General features: G+C 42.5%; 1 protein-coding gene across 1 annotated transcript in view; it reads left to right on the top strand.

Annotated features, from left to right (window-relative positions):
- Nucleotides 1–10,937, top strand: part of CPS1 (carbamoyl-phosphate synthase 1) — a 190,925-nt gene that overhangs the window by 1,284 nt on the left and 178,704 nt on the right. The window lies entirely within an intron of this gene.

Genomic DNA, 10,937 nt, shown 5'->3' with positions numbered 1-10,937 from the left:
CTTCCAGAGCCATGAGGTGGCACAAAAATTGTAAGCAAAAAGTGAGGTTTTGATCCTTGATGTTTGTTGAGAAATAAAACAAAAGCTGAAAAGCAAGATTGTAATGGCCCAAAACACAAAGCAGATCAGCCCAGAAGATATTTTTTAAAATCTTGTCATTTTAAAACTAATAATTTACTGGGAGGTGAATTGTACATAATCTGTCAAGAGAATTCCTGTAGTTTGGGTGTTTCTGTATATTGATCCTTAGTCTAAACCTGTTGTAATGTTTTTAACAAATAAAAAAAAAAATCTCTTGATCAATCCCACTTTCAGCTATAGTGTTCCTACACCCTAAGCCAGAAGATGGCACTACAGGAATAGCTATTCCTATAGATGGGCCTACCTGAAAGGAGTCTTGTCTCTTGAAGAGTATATGTGTTTTCAGTGTGACATACTGGCAATACAGAGAGCTGTCTATCTGTCTGTACTTAGAGCCAGAAGCACCCGTGTTACAAAACCAGTTGCAGCCTGAAAACTTGTACTATTTTTTCATGGGAGTCTGATCTCATATTATATCAGAGTAGGCAGGAGGGAACCATGCAAGGGCAGTTGAGAGGAAAGAAGTAAAACAGAGTTTGGTGGGAATTACTGAATCTGGGTGCCCAGAGGTAAGATTTGGGCATTCCTACGAGGTCGCGTCAGGTAGAGCCTCCTAGGGAGTGTCCTCCCTGGGCTGGTGTAGGCTCCAGTGTGAGCCCAGCACCTTGGTCTCGGGTCTGTTAGCAGGCAGGAGGCTGACAGGGAGATTCACATTCCTGGGGATGCCCTGGTTACCCAATTTACAGTCTTGGCGGCTTTGTTGCAGCAAGAAGATCTGGCAAGACATATCCCATCACCCACGCACAGGGTAAAGTGATAAGGGAGCTGAGAGGTGGGAGATCTTGCCCTAAGCCACAGAAAAGCAAACTTTGTCCAGGTTTCAAGTATCAGCTCCTGGGATCAGGAAATGCCTCAAGCAGGCAGCGGCAAACAGATTGATGTTTTTCATACCAGTTTTTTTGGGGAAGAAGGGCGGTTGTAAAAAATTGGACATTAAGAACAATGATTTTTTTTTGCACGCACTTGCACAAAACAGAGTACTACAGCAGGGCAGAGAGTGCAAATGCATTGTTGTCCTCCTCCTAGATGCTGTTTCCAGTTTGGGATTGTGCTTTTCTTACAGCAGCCTAATGGGACTTTACAGAGACACAGCATAGCCAGGGTTAAGTGACAGTGGTGTACCCCTTCCTAGCGCAGTCTGGTCCCTGCACCTCCATTCCTCCTGTGGGCATAGTCACAGGGTGAGTCTCTAATTCTGATTTTCCCCCTCTTCATGGCAATGCTTTCTCTGTTACGGTCATCTCCCATACCAGTAAATGGCCTGTCTGTCCTTCCTGACCTCTGGTACGGATACCTTGGGAGAAGGATATCGTTTGCCATATGTTATTGGGTGTAAATGCTCCTGAATTAGTAGCTCTGCTGCTCTCATATGGTGTGGTTAGTTGTAGGCTTTTTTCTTTGAGACTCCAAACTGCTAGAGATCTCTGTGTTACACTGGTAAACACTGTATCCCCCAGTCATACCCAGCACTAGCAATATCCACCCCTCTCATATTAGAAGTGTTGCCAGCGTGATGTAAAGACACCAAGTCAGTGGGCTCCCATACAGTGTGCTACTGCCCTGACCTGAGGACTCTGTGACATTTGGGCTCTGTTACAAATTGATTTGGTTGAACAGTCTGTTTGGAGTCACCCGTTTATGCTCTTTTTTTTATTATTTCCAGTGTTAATAGGCCATTGCTACAGCTGGAAAGGACCTGTATTCTCTTCAGTGCCTCCTTTGTTGGGAACAATGTCTAACATATTTACTACAATGAATGTAATTTAAAGCATTATCTTGTTGAAAAAAAATGCACATGGCCTTACAAGATACAAAGTTAGCAAATAAAGGAGTTGTAGGTTACCTGGAGAAAAAGTGTTCAAGTGAAGCTCTGTGGGTAAGACAGGTGGAAATGAAATTTGTTTTGGTTTTGGTCAAACTTAATGCTCCTGTTGTTCATCTCAGGAGTACCTGTTCTCCAGACATGAAGACTGTACAAGTATATTCAGGTCAGAACAGCCATATAAAAGGAATTATCTTTTTTTTAGAAGATATATTCTTTGCTGTCTTTCATTCCTACTGCAAGTAAGAGAAATTTTAAAGGAATTGAGCAAACAAATCCCATTGCATGCATTTTTTCTGTCAAGTAAGTCACCTACAACTTTCCCTGTGTATTTCTGAGCTAGGACATCATTTGTCTTATTACGTCTGCAGCAGCATCTGTTGCTGTGGAAGAGTGTTTTCCTCCAGGGCTAGGTGTGTTGGATTTGGTTTTGATAACAGACAACTTAATGTGGAGAACTACCAGTTAATGCAGCCCTTGGGTGCAAATGTCCTGTTTTTTTCTCAGAGCTTTTCCTGTGCCATTGGCATGTACTTGGCTTTTAAATAATTTTTGATATCCAAGGTACAAATCTGAAGTGGAAGAACTGCTTATAGGTATGTTCTTCTTGGCTGATCAGTCGTTCAAGAGATCCTCTGACAGCTGGTGAATACCATGTACAAGCCCTGAAGGTGATTTCTGCCAGATGGCTGTCTATGTATTTGGGTAATAGAGACTCCTGTTAAAAGAGCTATGGTTATGTGTATTCCTCTGTCTTGCTACATGTGGTGGTGATACTGTCTGTAAAGTCAAGCTGCAGAATCTGACCCAAAGTTTTGAAAACACAGCAAGGGACAGCACTGACCCTTCTCACAAAGCACTTTATCCCCTTTTTAGACTTTTAGTCTGTGTTGCAAAGAGTGCGTCCAACTATTCATGTCTGATATGAATAGCCTAGAGGTTTGGTTTCTGAGTAGGTTATTTAAAGCTTATGTGCTGTCTTCTTTCAAGAAGGACCCAGGTGCCAATTTAGCACGTCTGCCCATCAGGGGACCTGCATGTTCTTCGTCCAACTTTTTTTGTCTTGGCATTATAGTGCAGGGCAAGCGGGAATAAGATGCAGAGCTCTCAGCTTACTTCTCCCTTGATACGTGACTCTCCTTCGTGGGGTCACACAGTGTTAGTCATGTGGGTGCGAGATGATGTGACAGAGAGAGATGGCCTGCAGCTGATGCCCCTGCCTTCAAGTGGGCCTCCTCAGGGCATGGGCCGCTGGTAGCCAGCTCTCATAACTCCATCCCAGCAGAGCACCACAATTGCACTCCCGCTCTCTGACCACATGTGGCCTATAGGCACACTGCTACCAGGAGAGCCAACTCCTTCAGCATGTGTCTTGGAGCACCAGAGAGATGCCACAGCCCTCCAAGAACTGCATGTGAGGTCCAGCGATAGCCGGGTATTGGCAGGGAGAGGGACGTGGGAGTCAAGTGTGTGAGTCTCATGGGCTGCGAACATGACTTGGCAGGCCTGAACATGATGGTGGCAGGTGATCTCTCACCATGGGACAAGATTTTGTTTTCCCTGGGTCTTTTAACATGAAACTTCAAACTATCATGTTTAAAAAGGGTTACCAATCTAGGATGCTGGCCTGAAGTCTGTGCTGGCACGTCTTTGTCTGTTAGTTGGATAGCTGTCAGCAGTTTTCAGCATGTGGCAGTACTGATTTGGAATAGGACTGTACAAGTTGCTCAGTAAATTATTTCAAAATCACTTCTACCAAAGCTCAAGAAGAGCAGCTGTTTCAGCGAGCACCCCCAGTGAAGACGGAAGTTACAGACTGAAGTCTTGGTTTCCTCTGTAGGGAGAATTTGTTACATCTGGTACCAAACAAGGAAACTCCAGCTACTCAGGTGTTCATCAGTCTGCGTTCACTTTAGCATGTGGCACAGGATAAAAGTTCTCAAAGATGGTTATGAAGAATTCAAAATTTCAGCAAAGTTTGTCTGTTGATCAGAGCTGTTGTCCTACGTAAATCAGCTGCAGACCACTAAAAATGCGCTTAATTTTCAAGTAACAGAGATCAGAGCAGCAGGTTGTGAATATAAAAGGCCCATAAAGGCATTTGCTGAACACAGCAGACATTAATATACTTAATGTATTGCAGAAGGTTGAAAGTATTGTGTGAAACAGGGCTGTGCAAATATGGCATCATCTCCCAGAACAGGGCTACTCCCTGTATGTGTAATCAGTGTTGCATTTGTATAAAGATGAAAATATACTACTGTACTTTTTATTATATCAGAATCAAAATGAGTGCCATCCTGTCTGGTGGCAATAAGCACTTCCAACAGTATTTTAAAGTGTCTCTGTTCAAGCAATATCAATGCTTATAGTTTCAGACTTCATGTTCATTATTTGTTTGGTATTTGGGAGAAAGCTGCTCCATTTGTCTGGTTTAATAGGGCTCAAATGATAAAGATAACAGTGAGATGCATCCTCATGAACCACTCTTTCTTTATAAGTGCCAAGTAATTTTGATGCCAGGGTTTCCTAATCCTAAATTCTGTAGATTTTCTGCTCTTTTAACATCGTTTTTCATGTCCAGAATACATATGTGTCATTTCAACACAGTTAACAGTCCCAGGGGGTTTGGATGCAGTAGCTCTAATGAGCTGCTCACCATTTCCTCCACTTAAAGTTAAACAAAAGGAGAGGTGTTTTATTTGTTGTCTTCTAAAAACAAACTTAGCTTTTCAGGTATACAGGAATGTTACAGATGAGAAACTCTGAATTGAAACCACTTTTTAAACTAATGAGGCAGTTAATAAGGACTGTCATTTGCATGGAAGAGAACAACTTGAAAAATTGTATTGTTCAGTATAGCATGGAGTAAAAAATGGATCTGTTTTTGTCTCACAAAGAGCCAAAGAAAATGCCTTCCTGAGTAAACAGTCTGGAGAGCTGATATTTGGAAAGATAAAAGAGAAAATTTATTTTGTTTTTGTGTGTCCGATTTGATAGAGCTGAGGAGTGTAATAGCCTAAGGAGTGAGAATAAAATGCCTGTCCCCAGTTTCCCCTGGGGTAGTAGATGTACATGACATGTTAACATACACAATGTTCATGTTGTTCCTTGAATGATACCTAGTTTAGGATATGCACATCTTCTGTAAGAGTGTAGGCAGCAATTAATCCCTTTTATCTGGAAGGAAGTGGAGCTTTCTCTTATTTTAGCCAGGGCTTTTGGGATTCAGAGGAGCACATGTTTGCTTGAGCCCTGGAAAAGAGTTTCATTAATGGGGGCTGAGAGCCTGGAAAGAGGAGCTTCCCCTCAGAGAAAAGAGACCTTTTATGAGTTCTGAGTACCAGGCACTCTGGAAAACAGCCTAGAAACTTCATTTGCTTATTTTGGGAAGTGGATCTTTACACTATTCTGCACTTTAATGATGGGATGGATGGCAACTTCTTTTTTAGTGCCTATTGTAAAGCCTTATTCTCTCATAGTTTCTTGTAAGGCTTTAAAACTGACCCACAGGCACTCTGTAGCTTCTCTCCCAGCATTAGATAGTATGTGGTGTCCCCAGATACTCTAAACTTACTGCAGGGTGGATGAGGGTTATGTTGATATGACTAGCTAATTAGCTAGATTGTAGAAAACTAAATACCGCCATCCTCACTGTAGCTGTGGGCAGAGACAATCACTGTCATGCTTCTTTGAAGCGTATGCAGGGGATACGAAATGTGACATCTGATAGGGGTTTTGTGATAATAAAGTTTAACTTTTGAGGTTGTGAACGCTGTGCTATACTGAATTTCCTACAAGCTGTACCTGACTGCAGGGTTTCTTCAGTATTTTGTCTGTCTTTACATCTTGCTGTGAAAAGTTAAGCGTGGCCATGCTGTAGAGATTTTTAAATAGAAACTCGTGCAACTGTGCCAGCTCCAGAAAGGGCTTTGAATTAAATAATACTTTTATTCTGAAAAGGAACTTTTTTTTTAATTGGTCTTATCACAAGGCTCCTTCCCTGCAGTACAAGCATTCTGTGGCTCCCAACTGCAAGTCTACACAAAGTGTGAATCAAATTTCAAGTCCAAAAGCCCCCAAAATGTGATTGGCTTAAAGACATGAGACTCATTTTTCCTGAAATGTAATGAATTATGGGTGATTTGTTTCTTCACCTTATCACTTCTAAGCCTGCTTCACAGGTTTCATGGCAACCATGAGAGAGAGAGATTTACTCTCCTTATTCCATGTGATGCCTGGGGTTCACTTGTGATCTCTTTGTCCTAGTAGCAGAGCTCTGGGAAAATAACCTCAAGTGTGGCCAGACTTGGTGAGCTGTTATGCACTCCTCCTCACTTCTGATTCTCTTAAGGATCTGCTTTCATGGAAAATGGATGTGATCTGTACTACATAGCACTGTACTGCTAGGTATGCTCAAAAGAGGTTGGAAACTGTTCAAACCTATGTGCTCTGATGTAGACCAGAGGCACAGCAGTCCGTCCCTTTTGCTGCCTGGCACACAACAGGGAGGTGAGAAAGGGAAAGGTCAGCACAGAGAACAGTGCACCAAGGAGAAATGCTCCGGATGGCTGTAGAGAACATAAGTGAGGAGCCACTGTGAGGTGCTGCTTTTGTCATTGGCTTTCTCAAGACTTTCTGCTGTCCACCTGTCCTGGTCCCTCTCTTAATGTGCTCCTCATTGCCCAGTTTCACTCATGAGACCATGAAGAGGCCAAGTGAGCTTCAGTGGATGTTTGTGAGGTTGGGCAGGAGCTGAATTCCCTTGGAGCCACGCCGCTGGCTGAAATTCACCCTGTGACATTTCTCTGTGCCTAAACACCCTTCATCCAGCAGAAGACTGTACAACCTTAAGGGAATAAACAATGTGTGTAAACTATGGAGACACAGTAAAAATTAATTTGTCTGTTTAAAAGTATAATGGCAAATAATAATTATCATCACTGTTTCTTTTCACCACCTTGAACAATCCCTCTTGAAATACTTTGCTGCTGAGGAAATACACACATGCATTTTTATTGCTCTTACCAATCTCCCTCATTCACTTCTTAGTGCAAGGCCTTTCCAGAGGATTGGCAGTAGCCTTTCTTTTACAACAAACAGTTTGATTTAGGAGTGTTGCTACCCATCATTGCTACATTGGTGGAGAAATGAAATGTTTATGAACTAATCTATACTGTCTTCCCAAGCCATAGATTTAGGTAATGGAAAGTTCAGTTTAATGCTCTAATAAACTGTGGTCTGATATGTATTGTGTCAGTTAATCCAGAAGGTAGATGTGAGACTGAAATTCTATATTTTCAGCAACATTTCAGATTTCATTTTGAAGTAAATGTAAGTGCCTGGGTAAATGAGAAAGTATGGGATTTTTCATTATAAAATAAATGAGAAATAGGTTACTAAGGAAGCATCTCTTCTTCATTACACATTTGAGCACTTCCTTGTATCCCTATAAAAGTCAACCTCCCTGGCATAAGAAGGGTGTAGATTTAAAGCTGCAGCAGGACTGCATGGACAGTAAGATAGTAATTGGAAGAAGGCTGTTTGAATGTGTCGTGTTTAAAGCCCAAGATTTGGTTGAAAATCTCTTGAAGTGGAACAATTGTTCTTGTAATAATGGTATGAAATACCATAAGAGGGGAGCTGTGTAAGAAAGGAAAATATTTCAGTGTGGAAGCAAGCTTACATCACTGGGAGGGTTATATTTGTGGAGTTTGTTCAGACAGGAGTGTTGTACATAGTGTGGCTTTTTAATACCTCAGTTCTAATGCAGAGAAGATGGATATGAAGGCTGAGAGAGCTTAGTGATGTGAAGAGCCAAGTTTGCCTGCCAGAAAGAGGACGTCTTTGCCAAACTTTCTCTTCTTGGGTTTGCCATCATGGCATGAGGGTTGGGACTAGCAGATCTGTGTGAAGGACCCAGGTGATGTTGTATAGTAATGTCAGGCGCCTCAGTAATAAGAAATAATCACATGTATTGCTGTTGCGTAAAAGTGTTGGAGATGTCTCCAGATAGATGGAAGGCCTTCAGAGCCTTGAGCTGATGCTATGAGGTGGCAGTGAGTACCTATGCTCCCTCTTGCAGTGTCAGGGTCAATTAGTGCGCTTCCCATTCCTTCTTGCTCTAGAGAAGAGTGACACAGCTGCTGTTGGCTTCCTTGGTTTCTTAGTCGGTAGGTGGGAGGCAGAAATGACTGGTGTCTAGCAGCTCCTGGGAGTGAGAAAGCAAGCTATGCAGAGAGGGTTGTGAGGAGATTTGTGTGAACAATCTCTGCCCAAATGAGCTTGGGGCAGTGGGTGGAGCATGCTGTGTACAACACTCAGGTGCTGTAAGACCAGTAAATAACTCCTGATGCATCAGGCACACCTGACCACTGTGCTTTGTTGCCCTGGATAGATGTCCCTTTCTGTCCATCTGGTCTCTGTTTCTGCACAGAACTGCACCAACCACTAGCTGGAGACCATTCTTCTAAAATAAATTAAAACCTAGTCCAGGACTAGGGAGAACATTGATGGAGTGCAGAAACAGTTCTTCCTTTTAAGAGCCCAGTGTCCATGTTTTTGATACTCAATTGCTGCATGTAAGAGGAAAGCACCTGTAATATCACCGGGGCAGTGGGGACAGGAGGCTGTGCCTGATGGTCTCTTTTGTGGGTCTTGATACTGTGGAAGGCTGTGCAAGCCCGTTTGGGTCTGGGATATCTCCAAAGCAAAGCACCGTGAGTCATACAAAACAGCCTCTGCCTTTTCCTAGCTGAGGATCTGGACCTGTGAGCACTGCTGGACAGAGGGGAGCTGCTCCTCTTGCAGTTCCCTGCTGTCTGAAATCCATCCCACTCAGTGCATACGAATCCCCCTCTTGGAGGAGCTTCTCAGCTACCCCTGGCGTGGCAGAAACAGCTGTGGAAATGTCTTTGCTCATATGCGTGGTGGTAGCCCACTCTCAATGAATGCAGCCTGCGTCAAGAGGAGAATTACATTCTTGGGCTTGGTGACCACCTCTCCTCAATCGTTCTGACCTTTCTGCCTTGTTTTTGTAGGGTGCCTGCTCCACGGTGCTGGTCACTGCGTCTAGTGCTGCATACTAAGGGCCAGTGTTTTGCAGCTTGACCTTTCTGTGGGGATTTAGCCCTGCTCCTGAGGAGTTAAACTGTCAATTGCGTTGAGTAATGGAAAGTATGTTCATTAACAATGTTCTATTTAAAATACAAAGCAAATGTAATGATGGCAAGAGGTGTCAGATGACAGGGACTGAGAATTACTTTTTCCATGCAGAGCCTGAGCAGATGCAGGGCGACCTTCCCCAGCTGCCAGGGTCTTCAGCCTCTCTCTGCTGGTAAAGGAGGAGCTCAGTCATGGTGTATCATGTGCCGTACAGGAGTCCAGTGGTACTTTTTGTGTGGAGTATTTCTTTCCTTAGGTGAACAAAAAGTTTAAGAGGAAGCAGCATTTTTTGAGGAGCATTCCTCAGGGTCAGAGCTCTGAGTGATGCTTGTGTTACTAGTATGGAGGCAGCAGGTTTAAGCAAGTTCAACCTTGAAATGGTTTTGAGGCAAAGTAGGAGATTTTCCTGCTCTCCTACAGATGAGGCACCAGAGCTGTTTAGGCATTTGCAAACTGTGCTCTTGGATTGGTTATCTTTTGGATGAGATTTATTGATTAAATTGAAGCTGACTGTAAGAGTTTGGTGTGTTTCTCATTTTAAAAACCCATGTCATTGAATTTCCAAAACATCTTGTTTCTACATTTTCAGAATAAATAACAAAAAAAGTTTTATGTTGAAGCCGTCACTAGCTGAAAGAGGCTAGTATATAAGGAGTTTGCCATTCTTTATAAATGACTGAATTATTTAAGATCCCCACAAAATATTTTTGTCTTATAAAACATGAACATTTTTTCAGATATTTGTCTCTGTCTAAATTGGGGGGGAGGGGGTGTTTAAAATTACTAAAACCTTTGGATAGCATAAAAATCCATTCCCTGTGCAGCTCTATGAAATACTTTGAGACTCAGTCTCAGTTTAATGGGAAAGGAGCATTATCTTTGTTTTCATCTGTTTTGCCTGTAAAAATTATTTCTGCTTTAATTTTTGAGGAGTGAGAGTAGTGTAGGTAATGTTACCTTGATTCCTTGCAATTAGAGTTCAGAGAAATACTGTCAGGCTGGTTATGTTTCATAATATGGCATTTTGTTTTAAACAAAAATATGAATGTGAGTTTTTGAAAACAAATGGCTTAAAAATCTGTCTCTTTCTTCACTGATGAGAAGTCATCCCATTTTGTTAGTCCTCTAGGCTTGGGCCAAAAATATTTTAGAAATTAATAAAACTTGCCATTTCAGAAAGAAAAATATGATGGAAATTTCAGCCTTTCCTTTAGCGCTGCGTCCAACCTTGGACTAGCCTGGTTCTGTGACTACACGTCAATGCAGTGTGACAGGGCAGTGTAAAAAGGAGGCTGACAGCATATATGGTGAATTGTTGTTTTGTTTTTTGTTTGTTTGCTTTCCCAGCAACTGAGATCCACCGTTTCTTGGAAAGAGGAACTGCATGGAGAATGTGTGTATAGGTAGTATGTTGAGGAACAGTAGGGCGTCTAGCAGTCCCCTGAGAAGCGCCCTCCAGGCTGAGTCCGTAAAAATAACTTGCTTTAATGTATCTCACACTTTTTTTGTTGCCTTTTTAGGATAAGGTTAAATAACTCCTTTTTTTTTTTCTTCTTCCCCCCTTCTTTCTGTCAAGGGTTTTTCCCATTGTGCATGTAGCAACTGCAACCCCCTGTAAGCTACCTGCTGGCATAAGTCTCTGGGCAGGGTATAATTCGGAGATTCATTTGGCCCTGTCTACCAGTATGGTGAGAGTTTAAATGGGAAATTTTTTTTGGGAAGCCTCAGAAAAGAGGCAGCTGCTGTTTCAACGGCTGCAGTTTATTCTGGTGCCAGCCGCCCCTGCTGTGCCCTGCTGCACCTGTTGGCA

This window comes from Nipponia nippon, unplaced genomic scaffold (assembly GCF_047370975.1).
Source record: "Nipponia nippon isolate SJK-2023a ecotype South Korea unplaced genomic scaffold, ASM4737097v1 scaffold_5, whole genome shotgun sequence".
NCBI lineage: Eukaryota > Metazoa > Chordata > Aves > Pelecaniformes > Threskiornithidae > Nipponia > Nipponia nippon.
Note: the sequence above shows the minus strand (reverse complement) of the source record. Positions and strands in the feature narration are given on the sequence as shown.